Raw genomic sequence first — 12,187 nt, 5'->3', positions numbered from 1 at the left:
GGGATCTGAAGGAGTGTGACAGATTCAGGCTGGAGGTGCTATGATGAGTTCATCCAACGTGGTGCATGGATGGAAGTGGTAGGAGCCCTGGGGCATTGTGATCCCAGAGGTCCCAGCCTACAGCTGGAATTATGGGGGCAGAGTTTAGCCCCTAAGTGAGGGGCGCTGGAAAGAGCCGGGTAGGATGGTATGGTCTTAGAAAGACAGGTGAAGATTCAAGGCAAGTTTCAGCCCACACAGGGGAGTGGCAGGAAACTGGGAAACTGAGGCAGGGATGTATTCTTACAGAGAGGGGGGCCACAGTGGAAAAGGAGGGGAGCAGCAACTCTAGGTTGATGAGGACTCAGGACCAGCCACTCCTCCCCCTCCAGAAACCACACTAAGAGCAACAGAGCTCTCCCCGGATCTTCCTGCTGCTGTAACTGGGTCCTCAGGTGCAGCCTGACAGAGACAGAAGCTCAGCCTGTAAGCTGGACCTCATTAGTGTCCATAGCTAAGCAGGCCTAGGCCAGTGGGGCCAGGCAGAGGGCAGGGAATATCTCACTCATTCCCTCACCCATCCAACCATCCATCCCTCCAACATTTACTGAAATCTAAGTGTCAGGCACTCTACTGGGTACCGCAGAAATTAAGAATATTAAGATCCATTCAGTGCCTTCATGGAGCCCCCAAGCAGCAGACGCCTGACACTGAGTTAAAATGACAGCCCCAGTAAGCTGAGGACACGTATCGATAAATGATGGGGAGTCAGACAGTTGCTGTGATGATGGCACGTGTAGCCAATAGGGGACAGTTTAGCACGCCATCCGCATGGGTATTCAATACGAGTTGTATAAAGATCAAGCTGATGGCTGCTTTCTAAAATAAGCTTCATGTCGGGCCCCCTCACCTGCTCACCCTGTGAATGAGTTCAGTGAAATGGCTCAATAAACCATTTCTCTCTACACAGTGAGTATCAGATGATCTTTGCCCAGACTGAGCCGTACCACCATGACTCGGACTGCAGCTTACCAAAAGGCTAAGTAAGGACTCCTTCCTCTGGAGGGAACTGAGAGGCTCTCTGAGGGGGGGGTGGATTTGTTTTGGGGGTTGGGGTGATCGCGGCTAATCCCAAAGGTGAACCTGCTTCTAAGAACCACAGGCTCCTACCCACCGACCTCAGCTGGGAGCATGGAGGGAGTGTCGAGGACCACAGTGCTGCCCCCCGACACCAGAAGCCCTTCCCCAAACCCTTACTACACACTGAGTCAGGGCCTCCCTCATTGTGGACCACAAAGGAACAGCTGATCAAAATCTGATGCATTTTTTAATCTACTAGCTATGTCTTCTCTTTTCCTCTTGAATTAAAGCCCATGAAAGCAGCCGTCTTCTCTGCCTTATTCCTTGCTGTATCACTGGGACTTAGAACAGCGCCAGAAGATCCTTAATATATTTTTGTTTAATTTATTTAATATGTATAAGTGGGCAAATGAATGAATGGGTATTTTAAGACCATGATTGGCTTGGGTTCCAGTCCTAGCTGAACCACATAGTAACTCCACATTATGCTATCTGGGATCAGCTACCTAACCTCAGTTTCCCTGTGGGTAAAACAGAAGAATAGGAGTTGGTAGTTGGGAAGATTTGGGAAGATAATGCATGTAAAGCACTCAGCACAGTGTCTGGCTCATAGTAGAGGGTCATTAAGGAGAAGCCTGATCAGGATCAACACTGTAGTTGAAGTGACTTAAGGGCCCCCTCTGTGGCCTGAGTCCTCACACGATAGGAGAAACAAAAACGAAAACAACAAGCTAACTCAAGAGTGGAGGAGAAACAGTATAGAGCAGTGGTTCTCAGCATCACCTGGGAACTTGTCAGAAATGCAAATTCTCAGGCATGCCCCAGACCCACTGAATCAGGGACTCTGGAAGTGAGGCCTAGCAATCTGTATTTTAACAAGCCTTCCAGGTGATTCTGATGCACACCAATATGAGAATTCTGGGCCTAGAGCAAGGGGCAGATGGAGAAGACCACATTCCTGGTTGGGATGCCAATGGCTTCTTTTTTTTTTTTTTTTAAAGATTTTATTTATTCATTTGACACAGAGAGAGAGAGAGAGAGAGAGAGAGAGAGATCACAAGTAGGTAGGCGGAGGGGGGAGGGGGAAGCAGGCTCCCTGCTGAGCAGAGAGCCCCATGTGGGGCTCGATCCCAGGACCCTGGAATCATGACCCGAGCCGAAGGCAGAGGCTTTAACCCACTGAGCCACCCAGGCGCCCCTGCCAATGGCTTCTTCTGATGCATAGAGAAAGGCAGAGAAGGAATCCAGGCAGCTTTAGGTCTAGTGCCAGGGAAGCGCTCCATTTGGAGCCACCATCCTGGCCTTGCCCTCTCTGTTGCTGGCAGAGAAATTTGGCGTCCATCCATTGCAAGGAAAGAGCAGCCTGCCCACTGTCACTGGGACCACTCTCTGCTCAGCATCCCAGGCACCTGCACCACTAGGGCCCTGGGACAGAGCTGCAATGAAAAGCAGGACTGGAGCAAGACACATAATACCATGAGACCAAGTTTTCCCAAGCATTCACGTATACTGGAGACGGTGTTGGGAAGAGTGGGGAGAAGGTCCTCCTGGTCTATCAGAAGAGTCACAAGACTTGAAATGGCATTAGCCACAGGCCATTGCAATTTTGTAAACAACCCTCAGCTGCTACTGGAGTCTCCAGGGTGTCAATGGGAATGAAATTTGGAGCAGCACCTGGAAGCAGGTAATTCCAAGAAGAACGATTAGGACATGGGGACCACTAAGGTTCCGCACAGAGGCAAAACTGTGTGTGAGCCTTTGAGCATTAGGAGGTGGGACTGCTGCCTGTTGGAATCACAGAACTTTTAAAATTACCACTGCTTAGGCCCTCATCCAGTGGATTCTGATTCAGTTTGTCTGGGGTGGGACCCCGATATCAGCGTGCATTTGTTAATCTTCCAGTTGATTCTAATGCCCATCCAAGGTTAAGAACTGCTCTCATAACCATGAAGGTACTATCTCATCTATGTGCCCATGCCTGTGTCTTTGAATACCTGTCCATGTCTCTGTTTTTTTCCATCAGCGCAAATGTCTAGTGTTGGAACCAGGGAATCCTGATTTTGAAACCAACTGAGAAATAAGACCCATGAGACAGAAGATGGAAATCAGAATGTCAACTCAGTAAAGTCAAGTCAAGTGGAAGATGTGGCTTAAGATGTGTAGCCAACGGGTATGCAAATCCTTTGCCACTGAGCTAAATAGACTTAGATGGTTAGTGCTGGTCACATCAGACAACTCCCCAGAGGGATAAAGCCAAACCTGGGAGGCTACACAGTACCAGAGAACTGACCAGAATGCTATTAGCTCTCTGCAAGTAACCAGGGCAGAAGACAGAGAAGCCCTGGGAAGGGTTAAACTGAGCATGCTCAGTTCTTCTCCCAAACTCACCAACCAAATAAGTAACTTCTCTGAGGGAAAATGGTTAAGAGATGGACAAAAGCATGAAGACTTTCTTCCATAATTTACTTTCCTGGATAGTGCAATAAAAATGTCTCCCCCTTCTTGGAAACATGAGTTGTGGTGTATAAATGTTCCTCCCTCATATTTGGACATTTAGCTGCATGTTTTTGTCTTTCTCTCTGAATATCTAAGGGTGTGTGTCTTTCTGTAGGTATGCCTATAAGTGTGGCTGTGTGCCCGGGAGTATATTTGTGTTAATAAAAGTGCCTGTGCGCCTCTGCATATCTGTCTGATTCTTTGGGTGACTGTGTGGCAAAGCTTGAATCTGCACACTTTTTGCCACCCACTCCCTCAAAACTCAGCTGCTTCACCTGCCTCCTGCAGACCTCCTGTGTTTGCTGTTCACACAACCTGAGAGATCTCATTGATGTTCCCAGCAGTCACCGCACTCAAAGAACATGCTGTCCCAAGTGGTTATGACCGCCCTTTAATCAGCTAATATGATTCATCACCATTGTCAGTACTGTGACGAGATGGCAATGAAAATGGTCTCTGCCCAGATGGGACTTCTCTGGGTGGGGCTTAACTGAGGTATTGTATTCATGAACTCCTGGAGGCAATGAGAGAAGGCAAGGAGAGACCAGAGTTCCATCCCTTGGTCCACACGGTCTTACAAACCCTTGAAACAGACTCAGCCATGCATCAGTTCTCTGTGTGCTTAGCCCCTAAGTCTGGGTACAGGAGTTAGTCCTTCTAAAGGGCTGGCCATAGCTCTCCCCAGTCCAGGTATAGGCTCTCTGCAACCTTAGGGGGTTATCCTCTCCAGGGTTTCCCATGCAAATCTGCCTTCTCTTCAATAACTTTTGCTAGGGACCTCATGAGCCAGATCTTTCGAATAGTAATGCTTTGTGAACATTGACTTTGGAAAGAGATAGAACAAGGGTGGATGCCCTATTCTACTACATATTCATTGTGAAACTCTGGGCACATCCACTCTCTCTAAGCCTCATTGTTCTCATCTGTGAAATAGAACTATTAATAATAAAGACAGTTAACACCCCTTGAGGACTTACTATACACTAAGTACAGCTCTAAGAATTGTATATGTGTTATATTAGTCACCCATTTTTGTCTAACAAATTACAAAACAGTGGCTTAAAGCCACAAATATATTATTTCAATCTCTGTGTATCAGGAACATGGACATGACTTAGTTAGGTCCTGTGCTTTAGGGTCTCATGCAGACCACAGTTAAGTATTGGGGGGAGGGCACTGTAGTCATTTCAATGCTCAAGAAAGAGGATCTTGATCCAACCTCACTCACTTGGCTGTTGGCAGGATTCAGTTTCTCACTGGCTGTTGGACTGAGAGCCTGGTTCCTAGCTGGCTTTTGACCAGAGACCACCTCAGGTGCTGCCCAGATGAGCTTCTCCGTGGGGAACTCACACATGCAGTGGCTTCCTTTGGAACAAGCTAGAAAATGAAAGAAGGCATACAAGGTGAAAGTCACAGTCTTTTGTACCTTAATCTCAATGCAACACCCTATCAGTTTTGCCATACTCTCTTATTAGAAGCAAGTCACTAGGGGCGCCTGGGTGGCTCAGTGGGTTAAAGCCTCTGCCTTCCGCTCAGGTCATGATCCCAGGGTCCCAAGCCCCACATCGGGCTCTCTGCTCAGCAGGGAGTCTGCTTCCCCCTCTATCTCTGCCTGCCTCTCTGCCTGCTTGTGATCTCTCTCTGTGTCAAACAAATAAATAAAATCTTTAAAAAAAAAAAAGGAAGCAAGTCATTAGGTCCAACTGACGTTCCCCTTGTGGGGACTCCGCAAGGATGTGAATACCTAGAGGCAGGGATCACTGGAGCTATCTTAGAGTTTGCCCACCACGTGCATTCAGTCACAGTAAAACCATGTGGGAAGTACTGCTAATATCCTCTTTTATTACCATTTTTCAGATGAGGAAACTGGGACACACTTTCTTAAGATCTTGTAACCGTTATATGAAAAAGCCTGGAAGCTACTCCAGAGGCTGTGCTTTTAATCACTCAACCTGAGTTGTTGGGATCATTGGATATAACACTGTAAATACTGACATCATTGTCCCCATAAATGCAAGATCCTCTCCTAGGGATCTCCCTCCAGCTCTACCTCACCCAGTGTCTTGCCCCAGAAGAAAGAGTACAAGCCCCCAGCCAGTTGTGTAGCTTTTCATAAACTTGGGAAGTTTACTCTCAGCCTAACCATACCTTCTCTACTCTCTGAACAGTCATCATGCTTTATTCTAACTTCTGATTATCTGTATAACAAAGTAGAATCCAAGATGAAAGGGGAGAGTGTAAGAGAGCATTTGGTTTAACACAACAAATTCAAGTCTCTTGACCAGTATGGGCTCCATCCCTGAAGGTGGCAAGCATATACAGATGAATTCATCAAACACAGGTGGCTTTGTTTGGTTCAAATGGGGCAAGACTGGGGTTAAGATGTGGGATGGAAGTAGAATGTTGCCCACCTGAACTTGGCAGAAGAGAGAGCTGCTACAGGCATGCCAGACATGGGACAGTGGCTCATCTACAGCAAGTGGCATTGAAAGGCCTGTGCTTTCTGACTCAATGGTGGCCTTTTCTGTATTAAAATCAGCCTCATTTTATGGGTCATTAGAGCCATGCTTCCTTTCTCCCCAACTCTTGCTATTCCATGCAACAGAAATGGCTTCATTCTCAGAGGAGGTACGGGGGAAGGGAAATCGTTTCACTTTTCCTTCCCCCACTTCGCACCCTCCTTAATGTGGGTGAAGGAGAGATTGGCATGATTTTCAAGATGACAAGAGGCTGACACCCATTTCTCTAATGTATAAACATCCTTTCCAGGGGTAGCCTCTCTCTCCTGGCTACAATTCCCTATGTATCTAGCTAATAATCTGTTATGAAGGCCCATAACTACCCTAAGGTGGGTTTCAGAGTCCAAATGTAGAGGAAGGTATCAAGAAAACCACTTCAGCTTTAGACCTAAACTGTTTTTGAATTCAGCTTTGTCAGTTATAAAAGTGAATATTCTCATCCCCATCAAACTAGCATGTATAATTCTAAATTAGTTCAGGACTTTGAGAAGGGAGGGCTGTGATTAATTATGACTCATAAACTCCAACACTAAGAGACCATAAAGGGCTTCCTAGGGCCCCCTGCACACGGCAGAGCCAGGAGGCGTGGCTATGTCTGCCAGACTGTCTGCGCACTTTACATCTCATTACAGCCTTCCTTTAGTACTGCCGTGGGGAACGGAAGGCACCACAGAGGTGTTGGAGGAAACCTCAACTCTTTAAGACTCAGCTCCAATGTTATTGTTTCTAATAGACACAGAAACACAATTCCTAAGGGTATGCAATTATCTAACCAAGTACCCAAGTCAGGGACATGACTACAAAGCCTCTCTAGTGTATCATGTGTCATTAATCAAATACTGGATCCTTTCCCCTTGACTTCCATGCACTTGACCTCCAACATACTTCCTTATCCCACAGATCTTGGGCTTGGTCATGAAACTTGCCTTAGCCAGTGGAGCATGGGTGGAAGTAACAATGCATGAATCAAAACCTAGGCTGTAAGAGGAATTCTAAAGAACATTCCTAAGGTAACATCCTGGCACCAGAAGAATGAGACACATGGGAAGTCAATCTGAACCAAACCCACAGCCTGCAGCAAAGCCCAGCCTAGATCAGCCAATCCCCAGCCGACCTGTAGACATGAGATGCTACAGGTCAAAAATCTTTATTGTGATTTGCCACTGGGTTTGTTTTTTGTTTTTTTGTTTTGTTTTGTTTTGTTTTGTTTTGTTTTTTGTGGGTGAGAGGTAGGGGGAGAGTGGTTATGCAACAGATTGTGATAAGAGCTAACCAATACACTCTCCAAGATGACAGAGAAAAGTGATTCCTACGTGGTCAGAGAAGACATCACAGAGAAGACACTGCAGTGAGTCCTAAGGGGTGGACTGGACTTTGAGGTTAGGAGCTTTAAAATAGACCTCTGGCAGCCCCACTGGTGGGTATGTTGTGGTACATGTACAGACATGCATGTGCTAATGAACACGGCACACAGATTCCCATGTCAGTGTGGAGTGCAGACCACAGAAATCTCAAGCCAAGTCTTAAAAGTCGACTTCCTCTTAAGCTGAGGCCACCTTCCCCTCCATTTTTCCCCAAAGAATTAATCTTTTTGTATTAGTATTATTACGTTAGGTTTATCTTGAGGGAAACGTGGGTGTGAATTTTATCTGTGGCTTAAGACATAATTGTGGGATGAAAATTTCAAACACTGAAGAAAAACATCGCTATCAGCACCACCTTGCTGGAGGTGCCCACGTGCAGCCAGGCATACGGCTCTTCCTCCGGCGCCTTCTCCCCCAGGATCTTATCACCTCGGCCGTTTGGATGAGGTTATTTGCCCAATTTAGGAAACCATTACAAATTGGCCAAGTGGGACTTCTCTGTCACAGAGCTCCACAGCATACTTTCTTGACCACAGGGCAGAAAGGAGCTTTGCGGCCAACCTTCCCCAGCAGAGTTTCAGTGGAATAGTAGTTCTATGGGAGGTAAAAAAAAAAACGTTCCTTGATACACATGTTCATGAGTCCAATAAACGTGGGAAACGCTGGGTTCCAGAAAGTCAATCATTCCTCTCTCAGGAGGTCTCTGACTATTTAAGGGGTGAAGGTGCCTCATGAATCTTCAAGAAGGAATATTGGATGCAGCTTCTCAAACCATTTGATATCAGAATTCTACCTCTCCCATACTGTTTTTCTCCCCAGGGATATGATAGGTCTGGAGTTCCCTGGAACACAATTTTTTAAAGTTATTCAATAGTGTGCATTGATTCTGTTGTGGCTCTACTTTCATTATCGGTAAGTTCTCACGATGAGTTAACATCCACCTGCTGGAGGCTCCTCCCACTTACTGGAGCTCTGCCACGGACCACTCCTTCTCCTCAACGACCTAGGGACTTTCAAGCATTTCAAAGAGAGAGTCTGCCCTCTCGCACCCGGTCACCTGGATTGTCAGTTTTAGTCTACAGTTTACATACTATCAGTAGTGGAGGAAATAAAGGAAATAGAAAAAAGCATGCATGCATTTGGCTCCAACATGTATTGAGCTGTGAGTTGTTTAATCTTGAGCTAGTTACTTAACTTCTCTGACTTTCCTCATCTGTAAGGTGGGGATGACAGATAATGCAAGTTACGGGCCTCGCTCAGAGGCTGGCAAACTCTCATTGTCATTACTCAGGAATCCCTCTCTTCTAGTCCCTGCCCCACAATTTAGCCCACAGTGGTTTCTAAGAAGTGTCTCCTCTTTGCAGGGCTGCAGATCCTTGGCTAAATTCAATTCAGTTTGGCCTTTACTGACACCTACTGTGTGTTACGCCCTCTCTAGGGCTGCAGTAACACAGTGATGAATCACATAGGATAATGACCCTCAAAGCTCTCACAACCAGATAGAGGACACAGCAAGGAAACCTCTGCTCAAATTTCTTGGGGGAAACCAGGTCCAGAGTCACCACTGTCTCACGCTAAGAGGAACAGAGGTGTCCAAGCTTGCAAGGATGATTCAAGAGCATAGATATGGATGCAGCCCACTGTCAGATGCTTTCACTATCTCTCTGCAGCCAGTGTTTTTGTCAGGAAATAGTGTGCCTCCAACATCCTCTACCATTTCTAACATGCTGTGTGCTATTCCCTGGTAGCTGAGCTGCCTGGGAGGGCACAGAATCAGAAACCTGCATTTCCAGTTACTTCAAGAAAGGGACATGGAAGTGGAAGCTGAGGACTTGCTATAGAGATCCTCTCATTTCCCTCCTCCAGCCGTTGGTCCTGGGTGGAAAAAAGACAAAATTTTGAAAGTATAGTATCTTGTTCAAGAGCAAGAGGATGCTTTCAAGCTGGGTCAAAGCTTTGCCCCCTGCCTTTTCCTTAAATATAAATGAGCAGCATTTGTTTTTCCTGGATCGTACTTACTTGGCTTAAAAGGGATGCCTCCCTAAACCATAATCACCATATTTTTTAAAGTGCTGTTCTTTCCTTGACCTGGCCCTGAAGACCAAAGCCAGCGTGGTCTTGCACATTCAGCAGGTTATTTTTCAGAGGACACAGAGAGCCTGCTCCCAATCGCTCATCTTCCCCGGGGAATTCAAGTCACACAACAGAAGCAGAGTTCAATGTCCAATATCTGAAAGAGCTTTGCCAATGTCAGGGTGTGAAACACATTAATGTGCACCCAGCTGAGATCCCTCATTCAGTCAGTCAATGTTTATTGAGTGTCTACTGTGTGCCCGGGACTGGGCTTGGCACTAGAGTGTATGATTACAGCAGCAACAATAGAAAGAGCTTAACGCTTACTGAATGCCTAACGCCTGCCACTCATTCAATCTTTTACTCTTCACCACAAACCTGGGAGATTGTTATTTTCCCACTTTTTATGCATAAAGAAACTCACCCATGGTCACACAGCTCGTAAGTGACAGAGATGGGACAGGGGCCCCAAAATCCAGGTCCAAAGCATCTCTCAGGGGTGATTGAGGCTGATTTGGCTCCACGTGGGCCACAGGCTAACAGGGGAGACAGTCAAAGAGCCTGGCAATGGTAACAGGGAGGGACAGAGGCTGCATGGAGGGCACAAGGGGCTCAGAGGAGGGCAACCCCTCAGAGGAAGTGCCAGGAACCTGTCTGATTCATCCTTCAGAGATGCTCTAGTTCAGTGCCTCCTGAGATTTAAAATCCACACCATCACCCGGGGACCTTGTTAAAATGCAGATTTGATTCAGTAGAGCTGGAGTGAGCCTGAGAATCTGCATTTCTTTAAAAAGACCCATTTCTAGCAGTCAGTGATGTAAGGCTCTGGGGCAGGGGCGGCAAACTTTTTTTTGCTACTAGAACACTATAATGAGGACAGCTGGCCTCTCCCTTCCTGATGCCAAGCCTGGATAATAATATCTTAGACAATGATGTCATGGTTGCTGTTGTACCCACCACATATCCCGCCACACCACGCATGAAGTCAGGAGATTACTAAATCGGCTAAACTCGGAGCTTATGAGGAGCCAGCCCCTATTCTAAGACCCTGACAGAGGTAGAGCCCTCAGAGGGATGGGAGGAGAACACCCAGGCCTAGGGATTACGGGACTTAGTGACTCGCCCAAGGTTACACTACCAGGAACTGGCAGAGCAGGGATGAGAATGCTGCCAGCCTTTGAAGCATGGATGCACCGGGCCCTTCTGACAGCTTGCCTCCTGGATCTCATTTAACTTCCCATTTCCCTAACAAAGAGGCTCAGGGTCAGGGAAGTTGAATTATTTGGGCAAGGCCACTCAGCTCATGAGGGTCAGAGCCAGAGTTCAGATCCAGGGGGGCCTGACCCCAAGTTCATTCTTTTAACGGTTCTACAGCAAAATAGGAATTTGAATTTCTGCTCAGACCCCAAGTGGTCATTTTCGGGCTGTAACCAGAATAAGGGATCCATTTATGACCATGAAATAATAGAGCTATTAAGGATTTGGGCTGAAATCTGGGTCCCCAGCTCCTGACGGGGGAAGGTCATGTCCCATTCACCCTTCAGCTTTTCCTTCTCAAATACGTGAACGGGATTTTGTTGTCTCTGATCAGAATGGGTCTGTTCTCCTTCCTCAATCCTAGGGTAAGAGAACAAGGAATCATTCTAGAAACATCACCCTGCTGCAGACATTGGAGGAAACAGTCCCCGCTGAGACCATGACAGCCTAAGACTCAGGGACCTGGGAAGGGGGTGGATACTGAGGTAGTCTCCCACAGCCGCACCCCACTCACCAGGACGCTGTCCAGCTTCCCAAATGAGCAGCCCTGCAGGCCTTGGCTCTCTTCGGGCTCATGGAATGGAACAAATTTCCTCTCTTTTCTGCCCCCGCCACCTCCTCCTCACTCAACTCACCCTCTGTGGGTGAGCTACCCCTTCCACTCACCGCAGGCCCCTCCCACTCTCCGTTGGCCCCTCCCACTCCTCATTGGCCCTTCCCACTCCCAGCCGGCCCCTCCCATTCTCCACTGCCTCCTCCCACTCACTGCTGCAAGCCCAGTGCCTTCAGCGCTGCTGTCAAAGCACTGATTGCTAATAAAAGCGGTGCAATTGTTGATTGGGAATAAGAAATAAAAATAAAGCACTCGAGCTGACCAGCCACTGCATTAGGTCATCTTTCAAGACTGTCATCTTGAAGCCAGGGGAACAGAAAAAATTGATGTCAGCTCAGGCCCGCTCCCACACCACCCACCCCTGCTCCCCAAACCAGCATCTATCACCTTTCCAGAAGCATTTCTTCTTCCTGCGCTAGCCCCCTGTTCTCCTCAACTAGAGATGCTCGGACCCCACCCCCATCTCCGTGCATCTGAGACAGCTTATACCTACCACCATGTACAAACCTTTTTGTTTATCCACAGTGAGATCCCACAGGGCCTGAGGTGAGGTGGGGGAGTCTGGAACCACAGGTGATGGGATGCAGAAGTGGGGGAGGGGAGAGAACACAACAATTCAGGGCCCAGCCATCAGTCATGGTGCAAGCATAGGGGTGTCCCAGAAGCCCTGGGTTGGGGTTTGCTGACATTCAATCAGACATCCACCGTCAGGGAGCTCTGTGCACGTGCAGCAAACACTGGGCACAGTTCTGGACTGGGGCCTCAGGCAAGGCCATGCTTTAAACCTCTCAGGATCTGGGGAACCA

The sequence above is a fragment of the Martes martes genome (genome assembly GCF_963455335.1).
Source record: "Martes martes genome assembly, chromosome: 4".
Lineage (NCBI taxonomy): Eukaryota > Metazoa > Chordata > Mammalia > Carnivora > Mustelidae > Martes > Martes martes.
This window is presented reverse-complemented; position numbering follows the sequence as displayed.